Source organism: Panthera pardus, unplaced genomic scaffold, assembly GCF_024362965.1.
Source record: "Panthera pardus isolate Hobbes unplaced genomic scaffold, ASM2436296v1 HiC_scaffold_22, whole genome shotgun sequence".
Lineage (NCBI taxonomy): Eukaryota > Metazoa > Chordata > Mammalia > Carnivora > Felidae > Panthera > Panthera pardus.
In genome coordinates this window covers 42,675,371-42,692,152 of record NW_026526788.1, presented here as the reverse complement: position 1 = coordinate 42,692,152, position 16,782 = coordinate 42,675,371, and the positions used below count along the sequence as shown (strand labels likewise).

The 16,782-nt window shown below is 42.7% G+C and overlaps 1 long non-coding RNA gene across 1 annotated transcript in view; it reads right to left on the bottom strand.

The window, feature by feature from the left end:
- The window catches only part of LOC109264512 (uncharacterized), a 115,907-nt gene extending 114,346 nt beyond the window's left edge, over positions 1-1,561 (bottom strand). Inside the window, exon 1 of the long non-coding RNA XR_002078762.2 lies at positions 1,464-1,561. This is a non-coding gene — a long non-coding RNA (uncharacterized LOC109264512). The remainder of the gene's footprint in view (positions 1-1,463) is intronic.
- Positions 1,562-16,782: the final 15,221 nt, after the last annotated feature.

The window sequence follows — 16,782 nt, the reverse complement described above, 5'->3', positions numbered from 1 at the left end:
GGCTCTTCCACTCACAGAGGTGGCTCTGCCCACACCCACCTCAGCACTCAAAAGAGCCTCAGGTCTCAAAAGATTTCCTGCTGCTTTGTCCTTAAAGCACACTCAGCTGCCATTGCTGTTTACAAAGTAAAGCTAAATGCACAGAACTGGCACTCAAAAAGCTTTTAGGACCTCAGTGCTATGCAATCCGGCAAGCGTTGAAAAAATGCTGACTTTAAGCAAAGCCACTCTGAGACTTCAGAAGAATGCACGGGGGGCACCTGGGTGGCTCAGTCAGTTAAGCGTCTGACTTCGGCTCAGGTCATGATCTCGCGGTTCATGAGTTCGAGCTCCACATCAGGCTCTGCGCTGACAGCTCAGAGCCTGGGGCCTGCTTCGGATCTGTGACTCCCTCTCTCTCTGCACCTCCTCTGCTCACATTGTCTCTCTCTCTCTCTCTCTCTGATATAAACATTTAAAAATTAAAAAAAAAAAAAAAAAAGGATGCACAGTGCTGACCCAGGCGTCCCATTTTACAGCCATAGAGGAAAGGACGAATGCACAGACAGAGTGACTTGAGCAGCTCCCAAGATGCCTAGAGTTAGGTGAGTTTCACCCATGGGGACCCTGATTCTGACCTGTGGGCTTCACACTCCCAAAGCTTAGCCCAGAGGCTGGTGGTGGAGGGAGCCGGACCTGAGTGCCTTTCATCCAGTGGCATTGTTCCTGAGCCTCAAGATTCAAAGTGCAGTATCCTCAGGCTATTTCTTTCCCTTGACAAAGCTTTGGAGTCTGGATTGAGCCCAGGAATAGGGTGGCAGAGGAACCCTACAAAAGCTCCAAAGAAAGGAGCTGAATTTGACAACAGAAACAGGGCCATGGAAACAGAAGTGTCAGCCCTGAGAACTACAAGGCACAACCACCAGAACAGAAGCAAGACACAAAAGTGAGGTGGGGAACAATAATCCACAAAGCACAACGCCCGAGGAGCTGAAGAACCTGACAACAAAGGGGAAATCCTCAGAGCCATCCTCCCAGGGGCTCGTAGCAGGTGACCACATTACTGCCCATGATGTCTGTGTTCTCTGTGCATGAGCATGTGGGGCAGCTGGCCTTTTAACCCTGGGACACATGAAAGGATTTTCTAATTAGTGCAGTCAGGTTGCATGCCATTTATTTGAAAAGGCTAAGCACACATTTTTATACCAATCTCCCTTCCTTAAGTGCCATTTTCAAAGATTATATCCATATTAATACAAGACTGCTGGTATCATGCCTAACCACAACTCTTACCTACCCACATCATATGAGCCATCATGTGGGCAAGTCCTACTAAAGCTCGTGTTGGCTGGACTGGCGTTTACTCACTCAAAAACACAGGACACTCTGGATAATCTCTGCAAGAGGAGGAGTCAAACTTGCAGAGACCCGGTATCACCCCTTACTTTCCAGTACTCTGATTTCCATGAATAGGGAAAACAAACCTGGGGTATTTCCGCAGTGATTCAACATCTGATTCAGTCACAGAGGCCACAAGGCAGTGCTGTAAGTTGTATCTCTGCCTTTCATGCACAGTCTTCCCTGAAAAAGAAATCAGGCAGTGGGAAATGAATGACTGGGTGTCTAGATGGCACAGTAGACCAGATTCAGTTTTGTAGAGATCTTGTGGGTTCCCAAACTGAGCCTCATACACCGAGGGCAAGGAAAGAGTGAAGAAACAGACAGGTCACTCCAGGTTGGTACGTGGCAGGTTGAATAAGCAAAGGAACTTACTTACGAGGCTTGCTTGGTGGTCACTAGACAAATAGATCTCTGCACTGGCCCCCAAAATCTTAAAATTTATGTGGAAGCTTTCATTGTATTCAGACACGTGTACTTTCCAATCAGTCTTAACACCTTACTCTCTCCAACTATGTCTCTGAAACATCTCCCACGAGGGGAATGATGAATAGTACAAACCAAGAATGGAGGGGAGGTGGGGGGGGAGGAGCCAGCTCATGGGTCAACTGGAGGCCACATCCCCTTTGACCTCCTCCTTCAGACCTGAATTGACATGTTCAGACAATGGGCTTTGGGAAGACAACGCCCTTCCCAGATCCAACAAGCCAATGAAGCACATTCATTTGAAATTTAAGGAGGGTAGGGGCGCCTGGGTGGCTCAGTCGGTTAAGCGTCCGACTTCAGCTCAGGTCATGATCTTGCGGTCTGTGAGTTCGAGCCCCGCGTCGGGCTCTGGGCTGATGGCTCAGAGCCTGGAGCCTGCTTCTAATTCTGTGTCTCCCTCTCTCTCTGCCCCTCCCCCGTTCATGCTCTGTCTCTCTCTGTCTCAAAAATAAATAAACGTTAAAAAAAAATTTTTAAAAAAAGAAATTTAAGGAGGGTGGGGGAAAAATAGAGTCTAGATAAAACTAAATCTAAATATTCTGCAGGATAGAAACTTTAAGACAAAGAAAAACTCACAAGTATCTTCCACCAAATTACACCGTTTAAGCAGGGATAGACCCACATAGCTGTTTTAAACCTTTTTGTATTACTTGTGAATGCCCCAAACATTTCAAAATAAAATTTTAAGAGAAAAAGGCCATTGAAAGTGAGAAAAGTGGAGGAAGGGAAGAAAGGAAGGAATAAACAAAAAGCAAGGTTTCTAAGAAAATATCACTGGTTAGAAGATTTGAGCAACACACAGCTATGCATTCTTTTTTTCTTTTTAAGTTTATTTGTTTTGAGAAAGTCAGACAGCGTGAGTGTGGCAGGCACAGAGAGAGAGGGGGAGAGAGAATCCAAAGCAGGCTCCTCACTGCCAGTGCAGAGCCCAATGCAGGGCTTAATTAAACTTGTGAAAACTGTGAGATCAAGATCTGAGCAGAAACCAAGAGTCGGAGGCTTAACTGACTGAGCCACCCAGCACCCTGAGCTATGCATTCTTACTCAAAGTAGGATCCACACCCCACAATGAAAAGCATTGGTTTACACATGCAAGCAGTTCAACAAGCTACAAGTTAAACACAAAGAGATCCAAATCCAGACATATAATAAATTGTCAAAAGCTATTATGCCCAGAATTCGTGATCCCCAAAGACCACCAGGGAGCCAAGTCCGATGCAAAAGCAAAGAGCCTTTATTCGAGCTAGTTCGAGCTCAGTCCCCTACCTGCACCGACGCAGTGGTGAGATGCCAGGGAGAGAGAGCGAGTTTCAAAAGGACAAAGGTTTTATAGGGGTCTAGGGGCAGTTGTTGAGGTAATGACTGTGGCCTCAGCCGATTGGCTGGGGAAGGGTCGTGGCCTCCGCCGATTGGCTGGGGAAGGGTCGGAGTCCTGTTACGCAGGTCGCCCGGCTTGTTTGGATCGGGAAGTTTGAGTGGGTGAGCGGGAGGTTACTCAAGGGGAGGAGGCGTGGTCTGAGGTTTCTGCTATTTTCCCGGAAAGGGGGCATGTCGGGGACGTAGTCACTCAAGGTGGAGGACACAGAACAAGATGGAACCGGCCAGCGTAGGTCCACTCTTTCAAAGCCAAAGACAAATCGGCAAGGTTTTGGAATCAAGATCAACATAAAAAGCTCAATAGCATCTCTGTACAATAGCTATGAATAATCTGAAAATGAAATTAAGAAAATAATTCTACTTACAATGACAGAAAAAAGGATATTACTTAGTACATATTATAGACCAAAAATACATAGGAATGCATTTAACAAAAGAAGTGCAAGACTTGTACCCTGAAAACTTCAAAATATTGTTTAAAAGAAATTAAAGAAGGTCAAAATAAGGAATGACCTTTCACATTCATGCATCAGAAGGCTTAATAGTGCTAAGTGATGACCCTCCCAAATCGAACCATAGATTTGATAAGATACCTATTGAAATTATAGCCGCCCCTTTTTTTTGGCTGCATAAATTGACAATCCGATCCTAAAATTCATATGGAAATGCAAGGGAAACCGCTATAGAAACTTAAATATAGAAATTAAGATGGACACACTAGTGCTTCAGCAAGGCTTGACTTTAAATGAGCACATTTTTCCCTTCCTCATTCTTGAAGCTTCCCTCTCCCCTTGACTTGCTTTTTTTACAGAATCCTTTGTTCCAGGAACTCAGTATTGATATTGACATCTCACTGACCTCAATGTATATACTTAGTAACGAGACTCGGATGGCCAGTGCCAGCACTAGTCAGGACATCACGTTGAAGACACGACGACCATGGCTGGCAGCACATGCCAGATGCCTACCAAAACCACCCAGATCCTGTATTTTCCTATAAAACCCCTCTGTCTTTTACCCCAGGCAGGACTGCAGTCTTGAAGACATTAGCCCTGCTGCAGCCTCTTTTGCCTGGCAGAGATAAAACTATTGTTCCTCCTTATCCCCAGACCCTGTCTTTGTGTTCTATTTCAGCTCTGGAACTTAGAATAGCCAAAACAATCTTGAAAAAAAAAAAAGAATACAATTGGAATATTCAAATTTCCTGATCTTTAGTACTTTCTAAAAAGCCACAGTAATCAAGACAATGTGGTACTGACTTAAGGCTAAATAGTAGATCAATGGAATAGAATTGAGACTTGAGACTTAAGGTCAACTGATGCATGACAAAGTGCCAAGATGATTCAATGGGGGTTATAACAGTCTTCTCAGTAACTGGATATCCACATTAAAAAGAGTGAATTCGAACCCCTATGTCACAACCATATACAAAACAACTCAAAATGGATCACAGACCTAAATATAAAAGCTAAAGCTACAAAAGTCTTAGAGGAAAACACAACATCTCTGTGACCAGGAGTTAGTCAATGAATTCACCTTAATTATTTCATGTGAAAGATGCCAGTCACAACTGATCACCTCACAGCTTGTAGGATTCCATCTATATGAATTCCCAGAATAGTCAAACCTCTAAAGATGGAAAGTAGATTATTGTTTGCATGGGCCTGGGGGGGAGAGGGGTAATAATGGGATGTGACTGTGAATGGGTATAGTATTTCTTTGAGGGGTGATTTTGTTTTTGGGGTCTTTTGTTCTAACATTGGATTACACAACTCTGAAAATACTAAAACCTATTGAATTCTACGCTTTAAAATAGGTGAATTGTATGGTACATGAGTTAGATTTCAATTAAAAAAAAAAACACAGAAGAGGCTCAAGTTACAAGAGTCTTTTCCAGGGAAATGGCAAACAGTTCACATACTGGCAGTTCTCTGGGGATGGGGCTTTTGAGGAGTCCAACTCAGTGTGGCCCTTCCAGTGGCTACTAGTGCCTCTGGTTTTCATAGCTACTATGGTTCCAAAGCCTCTAGTTTTTAAGGCCACTGTGAATCTGGGGGAAGAGAGTTGGGAATAGGGCAAGGTACCATGCCACAGAGTTCACTGTTCTTACTGAGATTCAGTCATTTTTCTCAAATAAATTTTCTTTAGATCCTTTCTAGCCTTTGGTTAATTTCCAAAGTTCTGCAAAAGTTGATTTTGACAATTTTTCTGTTGTCTTTGCTGCTTTTATAGAGGAACAGATTTATAGAGGTCCTCACTCCACCATTCTAGAAGTTCTGGCTCCACTTCTTTAAGGCACTTATCACAGTTGAATTTGACACCTTTCTGTGTGGTTTCTTTATGAATGTGTGTCTCCCCCACTGATCATTAAGTGTCACAAGGACAATGTCTACACTGTGGTTATGTTTTGTCCTTCCTAGATTCTACCACAGAGACCCACAGTAGGTACTCCATAAATATTTGTTAAGTTGATCAAAGGTCATTAGCACAGGCTAGTGAACACACAATCTCCACAGACTGGTATCATGATACAAACCTGTCCATTAACTTCAAGGGAGCCCTCAATCCTGTTCAGCTGGACATTTTTCACCTCTCAGGGAATACACATTCTCAAGGTCCTGAAAACTCTGACTTCCTCTCCCCACTGCCCTCTCTGATGATGATCTTGGCTTATTCTTCATAGATAATATCAGACCATAACTTCTTCCACTTTCCACCTCCAAATGTACCAACATACTCACATTGGTTCCCATATTCTCCTTCTTTCTTCTTGTTACAGTAAAAAGACAACCCTTCCTAGAAAATGTCAATCTCCATGCAACCATCCTGCTCCTTCAAGAACCTACCACAGTGATTCTCCCTCTTTTCACATGCATCTTCCTCTTTCCACTCTACTGAATTTTTTCCAATTGCATTAGAACACATTTTTTCCCTAACTTTTTGTTTGTTTGTTTTTTTAATATCCCCAACTTGGACCTCACAGCCTCCTTCCAGCAGATGTCTTGTTCCTCTATTTCCAAGCCAAACTTCTTTAAAGATTTGTCTACAAGCCCTGGTTCCATCTCCTTACCTTCTACTTGATATTTACACCATTCTTAGCTGTGCTCCGTGTCTACTAAGAAGCTAAATGGCTCTGATATTTTCATTTTATTCTTTCAACAAGCAAATATTGAACACCCACTATCAGTGCCAAACACTGTTCTAGGAACAAGATATAAAATACAAACAATAAGATAAATAAGACATACACATTCTTTGGACGTTTTCTTTATAGCTTTCATCTTTATTGGCCTTCCATCCATATGAGGTACAATTGGCCACTGACTCTGTGTGGAAATACCTTCTTTCCTTGACTTGCAGGGCACCTTACTCCAATCTCTCTGGCCACTATTTTCAGGCTTCTTGACTGGATATTTCTCATAGTACTAGTAGTACTAGTCTTTGTGATTGAGGGTTTTTTTTTAATTATTGAGGGAAAATTCACATAACTTAAAATTTACCATTTAATTCCAGTCTTTAAATGTTATATTTCCTCTGGAATTTTCTTTTCTTCTTCCTCTCTATTTTCATAGAGGACTTTATCTGCTCCTTTCATTTTAAGTGCCTTCCATTTGTGTACCCCCCACTTATATCTGCAGCCTGAAACTCTCATAAGTCCAGACACCAATAAACAGCCCTCTCTACTTGGTTATTTAACAAGGACTTGAAACAGTATTTTCCCTAAAGTTTTCTCCTCCTGCAGTATCCCTTTGGCACTAACATGCATTCAACTGCTCCACTAGAAAACTTTGTAGATATTCTGGACACTTCCCTTTTGCTCGCAATTCATGTCAACTTTACAAACCAAATAGCTCTCAGATTCATCCATGTCTTCCCATTTCTAACAATGACACTCTGAACTCTCACTGTGCAAGATGTTCTCAACTGTTCTCCCAACATCCAGTGTCCTCACCCCCCACCAAGTCCACTCTCCACACAGCAAAATGAATTTTACCCTCCGTGACCAAGTTAGGCCTCCAAGTATAAGCTTCCCTAGCTTCCTTAACATCTTGATTTATTTTTTACTATTTAAATTAATTAGCCATGATTAGTTTTAATTCTCCCTTCACCTGGGTGAATGTAAACTCCATGAGAGCAGAGAGAATATTGACTTTGTTTTTAGCTGTTTTCCTAATGTCTATTAAAATTTCTCAAATAGAGTAGGTGCTTAATAAATGCTTGCTAATATCATAAAAGCCATATACAGAAGACTCACCGCTAATATCATCCTCAATGGGGAAAAACTGAGAGTATTCCCCCTAAGGTCAGGAACATGACAGGGATGTCCACTCTTGCCACTGTTACTCAACATAGTATTGGAAGTCCTGGCCCCAGCAATCAGAAAACACAAAGAATTAAAAGGCACCCAAATCAGCAAGGAGGAAGTCAAACTTTCATTCTTCTCAGATGACATGATACTCTATAAGGAAATCCAAAAAGATTCCACCAGAAAGCTACTTGAACTGATTCATGAATTCAGCAAAGTTGCAGGATAAAAAATCAATGCACAGAAATCAGTTGCATTTCTATACACCAATTATGAAGAGGCAGAAAGAGAATCAAGGAATCAATCCTATTTACAATTGCACCAAAAATCATAAAATACCTAGGAATAAACCTAACCAAAGAGGTGAAAAATCTATACACTGAAAACTATAGAAAGCTTATTAAAGAAACTAAAGAAGACACAAAAAAAGGGAAAAATATCCCATGCTCATGGATTGGAAGAACAAATATTGTTAAAATGTTGATACTACCCAAAGCAATCTACACATTCAATGCAATCCCTATCAAAATAACACCAGCATTCTTCACAGACCTAGAACAAACAATCTTACAATTTGTATGGAACCACAAAAGACCCTGAATAGCCAAAGCAATCTTGAAAAAGAAAAACAAAGCTGGAGGCATCACAATTCCAGACTTCAAGCTGTATTACAAAGCTGTAATCATCAAGACAGTATGATGCTATCACAAACACCAACACTCAGATCAATGGAACAGAATAAAGAACCCAGAAATGGACCCATAAATGTATGGCCAACTAATCTTTGGCAAAGCAGGAAAGAATATCCAATGGGAAAAAAACAGTCTTTCCAAATGGTTTTGGAAAAACTGGACAGTGACATGCAAAAAAATGAATCTGGACCACTTTCTTTCACTATACACAAAAATAAATTCAAAATGGAATAAAGACCTAAACATAAGACAAGAAGTCATCAAAATCCTAGAGGAGAAAGTGGGCAAAAATCTCTTTGACTACAGCTGCAGCAACTTCTTACTGAACCTGTTTCTGGCGACAAGGGAAACAAAAGCAAAAATGAACTATTGGGACCTCATCAAGATAAAAAGCTTCTGCCCAGAAAAGGAATCAATCAGCAAAACTAAAAGGCAACTGATGGAATGGGAGAAGATATTTGCAAATGACATATCAGATAAAGGGTTAGTATCCAAAATCTATAAAGAACTTATCAGGGGCGCCTGGGTGGCTCAGTCGGTTAAGCGTCCGACTTCACTCAGGTCGTGATCTCGCGGTCCGTGAGTTCGAGCCCCACGTCAGGCTCTGAGCCTGAAGCCTGTTTCAGATTCTGTGTCTCCTTCTCTCTGACCCTCCCCCGTTCATGCTGTTTGTGTCTCTCTCTGTCTCAAAAATAAATAAAGGTTAAAAAAAAAAAGAACTTATCAAACTCAACACCCAAAAACAAATAATCCAGTAAAGAAATGGGCAAAAGACATAAATAGACACGTTTCCAAAGAAGATATCCAGATGACTAACAGACACATGAAAATATGCTCAACATCACCCACGATCAGAGAAATCAATGAGACACCACCACAACGAGACACCACCTTCCACCTGTCAGAATGGCTAACATTAATTACTCAGGCAATGACAGATGTTGGCAAGGATGCGGAGAAAGAGGATCTCCTTTGCACCGCTGGTGGGAATGCAAACTGGTGCAGTCACTCTGGAAAACGGTATGGAGGTTCCTCAAAAAATTAAAAACAGAACTATCCTACGACCCAGCAATTGCACTACTAGGTATTTATCCAAGGGATACAGGTGTGCTGTTTCAAAAGGGCACACGCACCCCAATATTTATAGAAGTGCTATTGACAATAGCCAAAGTATGGAAAGAGCCCAAATGTCCATCAACAGATTAATGAATAAAGAAGATGTGGTATAGATATACAAGGGAGTATTACTCAGCAATAGGAAACAATGAAATCTTGCCATTTGCAAATACGTGGATGGAACTAGAGGGTATTATGCTAAACAAAATCAGTCAGAGAAAGACAAATATCATATGATTTCATGCATATGAGAAATTTAACATAGAAAACAGATGAACATAAGGGAAGGGAAGCAAAAATAGTATAAAAACAGGGAGGGGGACAAAACATAAGAGACTTAAGTATAGAGAACAAACTGAGGTTTGCTGGAGGGGCTATGGGTGGGGGCATGGGCTAAATAGGCAAGGACCATTAAGGAGGACACTTGTTGGGATGAACCCTGGTTATTATATATGCAGGGGATGAATCACTAGATTCTACTCCCGAAATCATTAGTGCACTATATGCTAACTAACTTGGATGTAAATTTAAAAAAAAACAGCAACTAAGAGCCTAAATGTCCAACTGATGAATGGATAAAGAAGTTGTGGTTTATGTATACAATGGAGTACTACTTGGCAATGAGAAAGAATGAAATATGGCCTTTTGTAGCAACGTGGATGGAACTGGAGAGTGTTATGAGACTGAAGCGCTACCTACTGTGCTAACGAGGCACCTGGAGAGTGTTATGCTAAGTGAAATAAGTCAGGCAGAGAAAGACAAATACCATATGGTTTCACTCTTATGTGGATCCTGAGAAACTTAACAGAAGACCATGGGGGAGGGGAAGAGGGAAAAAAAAGTTACAGAGGGAGGGAGGCAAACCAAAGAGACTCTTAAAAACTGAGAATAAACTGAGGGTTGATGGGGGTGGGAGGGAGGGGAAAGTGGGTGATGGGCATTGAGGAGGGCACCTGTTGGAATGAGCACCGGGTGTTGTATGGAAACCAATTTGACAATAAATTTCATATTAAAGCAATTAATTAATTAATTAACTAACAAATACTTGCTAAGAATGTTGAACAAATGCATCTTCTTCCTCAGCTTATTTCACAACTCAGCAACCAGCACCAATCACAAATAGTTAGGGGAACAAAAGCCATGAATGTCATCCCTGATACAACTTTCTCCATCGTCCCTTACCCATGAGCCATCATCAAGGTTTTTATATTTTACTTGAAAAAAATTATACCTAAAGTCTAACTACAGCTGACCATCTCTACATTCATTAGCAGACTCTTTCCTGGAGTCACAAAATAGCCAACTCATGCACTTCCTCTCTTGCCACCCTCCACACCACCTCCTACTCATTAGCCAAATATATCATTACCTCTTCTAATTCATCAATTGTCTCCCACTGCTCCTAAGAGAAAGTCTAAATCCTCAGGAGACTCATGAGGCTCAACCTCTCTAGCCTCATCAGGTGTGTTTTCCTTTTGTTCCCTCTGCTCTCTCCAAGTACTTGGGATGTGTAGCCATCCCAGGGCTCTCAGAATCCTCAAGATCCTCCCACATACTGGTGACTCCACCTGAAATGCTCCCCTCCTGACACCTTTGCCTGATTGTTTCCTGGTCATCCTTCATGTCACAACTGAAATGCCACTTCATTTGGGAGATCTTTCTCATCCTTCCCAGGCCAGGTAAGTGAGGTTACCAGATACTCATAAGACCTTGTACTTTCCCTTTACTACATTTACCACAACCATCTTCAAATAGTTCACTTTTGCATTTCTGTAATCTCTTTCTCTTACCCTAAAATGTAATCCCATAGTCCATTGGTTAGGAACTATAGTCCATTGGTTAGGAACATAGGCTCGAGAGCTAGACCTCTGAGTTTGATCACCAGTTCTGCTGATTACTGGTGATGCGGCCACCAACAACTTACTCAAATTTTCCCTTTCTCAGTTTTCTTATGTGTAAAATGAATTAAGATGTAACGATACCTTTCTCAGAGTGTTGTGTGGGTTTGAGGCACTAACTCATCTAAGGCAAATAGGATATGCCTAATATTAATATGGTAAATGCTCAAAAACATTACCAATTATTATTGTTTCCTGTAGTAACAGGAAATACAAGGGATTTAACTCCAACATATAGTAGCCATTCATTAAATATGATAACTAGTGTGAAAAAGATTAAATCTTGAAGACTTGAAGAATGACACCCGTGAGAGAGGACAACAAACAACAACAAAAGCAATTAAAAATATTTACCTGTATAAAACCCAGAAAAAGATATAAATAACCTATCTGCAAAAAACTTACCAAACGTAATGAGGGACATAAAATAAACACTTGAATAAATGAAGAAATATGCTGTATTGGATGATTCAGTGTTGTTGATATCAATTAGTAAGAGAGAAAAATGTATAAAAATGTACAGGCAAATATATGAATTGGATCATGGGATGCCATAATAAACATAGATCACTTGTCCAGGGAAATGAATGCAGAAGTCTTCACAAAGGCGATAATCCTTGAAGAGTATACTGAGTTCTGAAGAATTGGGACAGAACAGCATTTTGGAATAACAACAGAGCCGAAATGCAATGGAACAAGAGGTCTGAGTTGGAAAGGTTTTTAAAGGTCATCAATTCAGCCAGTGAGTAATAGAGAACCTAAATACAAGTGGCTTAAACACAAAGTATATATACTATTTTACATAATGAAAAACGCAAAAAAAGTGATCCCCAGCTAAACACTGTTAGGGCCTACCACTCTCCTGACTTTGCCCACATGGTTTCAGGACGGCTGTAGTTCTTCAAACATCAAGCTTCCCAACATCATGAAAGGTGGGAAGAAAGAAGTATTTTTTTTTTCAAACCACTCTCCCTTCTTATGACAGGAAAACCTTTCCCACAAACTCCCCAGGGAATTACCACTTGTGTCCCATTGCTCAGAACCGTTCACATGCTATTCTACTTCCTGTTGCTACTTAATCAACCACCCCAAAACACAGTGACATAGAACAACAATCATTTTCTTTTGCTCTCAGATTCTGTGGATCAGGAACTGTGACAGGGCACTGCTCTCTGACATATGGCGCCCCAGCTTGGAAGAGCATATTGGCTGGGGATGATCTGAAGAGCTAGGGGCTCACTTGGAAGCTTCTGCGCTCCCCTGCCTGACACCTGGGTTGGGAAGACTCAAAGTTTGGGCTGGACTGGGAGTGTTGACCGGCACACCCACATGTATCTTCGCTATGTGACTCAAGATTCCTCACTGAGTAATAGAGGAATTCTAAGAGGCAGAATTCAGATAAAAATGTTATCAGAGAGTAGAATGTATCCTACATGGTCTTTTATGACCTGAGCTCAGATGCCACATCATGTCACTACCTCAAAATTCTGCTTGTTGAAATGGTCACAACTCCCCAGGCACAAGAGGAGAGAACATAAACCTTACCACTTGATGGGAGGCATGTCAAGGAATTTGAACTTACTTTTTATACCAACCCCTAAACCAACTCTGATACATTTGGTTTCACAACAAAGAGCACCCTCCGGAGTCATCGGATCTGTCCTCTACGGCACCACCAACTCAAAGCATCAACCCCCTTTTCAAATACCCCTTCTTGAATGGCCAACCAGCCTTCAATGACAGGGAGTTCCTTCTCTTCCTAAAATAATCATTTTACATTCGGACACTTGCTTTAGAAAATTCAGTCCATATCCCAAGCAAAATATTTTGCCTCGTGTTAGGCCATTTTGGTCTGAGCTGAGGATGGGAAATGTGGAAATGTAGGAAGGGGAGATAAAATTATGAGTTGCTTGATTAGGGTCATCAGATCATCAAAGGGTTTGGACATTCAAGACTTGTGGCTTGGTGGACTCTATGGTCCTTTGTCTCTGTCAAAACCACATTGTCCAGCAACCAGATACATTTTAAATAAATCAGTCTGGGTTTCATTCACTTGCCATCAGCACTGCATTTAAGATGTGGCCTTTGAAAAGGCCATCAGTCCCTCCTGGAATCCATTCAGTGCAAGGAGCTGTCAGATTTCCTAGCAAGATCTGGATCAGGCAGGGGAGACATACCAGGAGTAAGCTTCCCTCCTCAATCTTCCTTCTAAGTGATTCCTCAGGTATTTGAAGATGTAGAAGAGCAAAGTCTTACCTGCATGTCCTGCAGGCAGCTCTTACGGCATGCATCCCAAGCAGAATTCATTATTCCCATCACTGAAACTTGCTCAGACTTCAGTGTTTGTAATTACAGTCAGAGGCATCACTTTCTAGCTGGTAGCTAAGCCAGAAATTCTGGGTTAGTTCTTAAATTCTCCCTCTCTCCTTACCTGCCAACATTTAATCTTTCACGAAATCTTGCCCAGACTGCCTCAGCAATGTTCCTTCTCCATCCCTGTATTTACAGGTTGGTTCAGGGCATCACTGTCTCCTTGCAGGGCTCTTGCTATGACTTCAGGCCTGGCCTCCTCCTTCCCTGTCCCTCCACTCTGCTGCCAGAGGAATCCAAGACCATTTCTACCCCATGGACCTCTGCCTTCCCCCCACTCCACCTCATGCCTGCAAGATTAAGCCCCAACTCTTTAGCTCTTTCCACAAAACCCTTGATAGATGGCCTGGCCAAAACCTATGTGACCAGTCTCATCTCCTGACACCCCCAACTCATGGGCCTTCTCACCATTTATCAAATATGCCAGATTTCCAATTATTGCCTTTAGATAAAGCTGTTTATTATCTCTGCCTGAAAATATACATTACCTCTTCTTTACTTTGCACCAGGCTACAATTTACAGATCTAAACATCCCCTTCTTTGCTTTAATTATTGTTATTATAATTATATTCAGAATTTATTGAGCACATACTGTTGTCCAGACTGCTTCAGCTACATTTCTTCTCCATTCCTCCATTTAATGGTTGGTTCAGGGCATCACTGTCTCCTTGCAGGGCTCTTGTTATGACTTCAGGCCTGGCCTCCCTCCTCCCGGGCCTGCCCCTCCACTCTGCTGCCAGAGGAGTCCAAGCATCATATGTGGAATATTTCATTTAACATTTACAACAAGGCTATGGGTTATGCAGATAAGGAGCTGAGACTCCGAGAGGTATGCTTGCTCAGGATCCCACAGCTGGAATCCTGAAGCCCGTGCTCGTAACCATCTGCAAATCCCACTGGAGGCAAATCCAGGGAGCACTTCCTGATGATCTCAGCCACAAATGTCCACACCTCTGCTATAGGGCTTACCATGAAGTATTTATATAGGTTTCAGCTTGTTTGGATACTAATTCAAACAAAGTAACAGTTCAGAAACACACATACTTCTAGGACAATCAAGAAAACTTGAATACTAATTTCATATTTGATGATACTAAGGAATCATTGTTCATTATTGGTACTGTGGTTATGTTTTTAAAAGTCACTGTCACCTAGAGATATACTTGACTATTTAGAGATGAGTGATATGAAGTCAAGGTTGCCTGAGAGGACAGTATATAGGGGAAGGTAGGTAACATCTTTTGGTATTATGGTGGTAACTATTAAAAATAGGAGATGTATATGTGGAGTGTCATTTAATTATTTATTCTACTCTGTGTATGTTTGAAATTCTCTAGAATAAAAATATTCTGTATAGTTCCTCAAAAAAATGAGCTTATATGTTCATTCCCCTGCCTTTGGATAGATAGAGGACATTTGAGTTTTAGTCAGCTTTGAATCTGTGGCAGTAACAGAATTGAAACTCAGCTAATGTTTCTTGAGGGATGAGGCAGTAACTATGCAGGTCACTTCCAAAGGCACGGAGCAATGTTGCCTATCCCCCATACTATCTGGCTGCAGACCAGTGACACCATGGCCACCAGCATTACTGATGGGCTCCCTGGGAGAGCAGAGGCCAGGTGCTAGAGTTGAACATGCAGCTTCCATCCCAGCTTCCTTGAGTCTAACCTGTTTCCACACCGATCTGGTCCTCTTGAGTTCCTGCATTTCCCTTGGAAACCAGATTGGCTACCTGTGATTCCTAGATGCCCTCGGGAGCTGTGGCTTGCATTACTCTAAGTGCTTTCCTTGCTTTTCTAAGGCTGTCTTTGGTTCCCAGCCAGGTCCAGCTGACCCCACAGTTTGATAAGAAAGGGATTTGGCTTCAGCCCTTAAAATATGACTGTTAGCCTCCTCCCCGTGTCTTGGTTTGATCACTGGTCCTATTCTGGATGGGAGTAATTTAAGGCTGGGCAAGTTTTCTGTGGAGTGACACAAATTTGTGTGCAAAAGACAGAGATGACATTTCAGGGAATGGACTCATTCAATACCTCTGGCCCCCACTCCTGCCTCTTCCTACAGGTACCTTTGTCAGACGGCCACAGCCTGCCGAACTAGTGTGAGTACCTTCCAAGGCCCACAGATCAAGGGGAGCACAAGGCAGCTTTAGCATTCCTCTAACTGTGAAAGGTCAGGCTTTTGCTATGTTCAAGTCACCATGCCCCATGGTCACCAACAGATGCCCTGGAGAGTGAGGCCAAGGCCCTCCCTGCTTGGGGTGACAGGGGAATGGGAGAGGGGGCAGGGGCAGTAGTGAGCAGACTTGCTGGGGCCAGAGAGTGAGGTATTGCTCCAATCCATCAGTCTCTGGGGAGCCTCACAACAACCCCCAAAACAGGAGGAGACAGCCTGATGGGAGAGAGACCACAGCAAACCAAGGAGCACTGAAATCAGGCGCACAAACCCCAGGCCAGCAAGAGGTTTTTAGGGGCGTCCATTGTTTGAGGCTCCCTCCTCCTGGATGCTGGGGAAAGAACACACACCCTGGCTGTATCTGGTCCAAATCTGCATCTGAACGAAGTGGGCAGCAGCTCAGAAATGCCTAAAGTAGAGGCACATGCAGGGGAGGGTGTTCTAGAAACAACATGGTACATAGGGGTGAGGTAGAGGCTGTGAAACACCACCAGGTCCCTTCAGGAATGAAGGACTTATTCTCCCAACTGCTGGGAGTGCTACCACCAAATTCCTTCAGCTGTCCTCTTCCGGGAGGGACTCACAGGAAGGAGGCCTTCTTGGGCAGGCCATGTCCCCTTCCCAGAGCAGCCCATATGGAGCAATGAGGCACACAGTGGTATAAAGGCTCAGTGCTATCTCCCCAAGTGGGGACAGCTCTGACGACTCATCCCATCTTCCCATCTCCTTGTAGAGTGAGCTGAGGTTTCCACTGAGACTCTATCCAGATCAACCCACCTTTCCCCCCAATCCTGCTCCCCTTCTTCCCTTCCTTCCTTCTCTTCCCTCCCCATCTCTTCCGTTCCTTCCCTCACCTTCTCTCCCTTCTCTCCTCCCTTCCTTCCCTCTCTTCCCTCCCCTTCCCTCCACTTCCCTTCTCTCCCTTTCCCTCCACATCTCTTCCCTCCCTGCCCTCCCTGAGCCCCCCATCCCCTTCCTCCCCTGTCT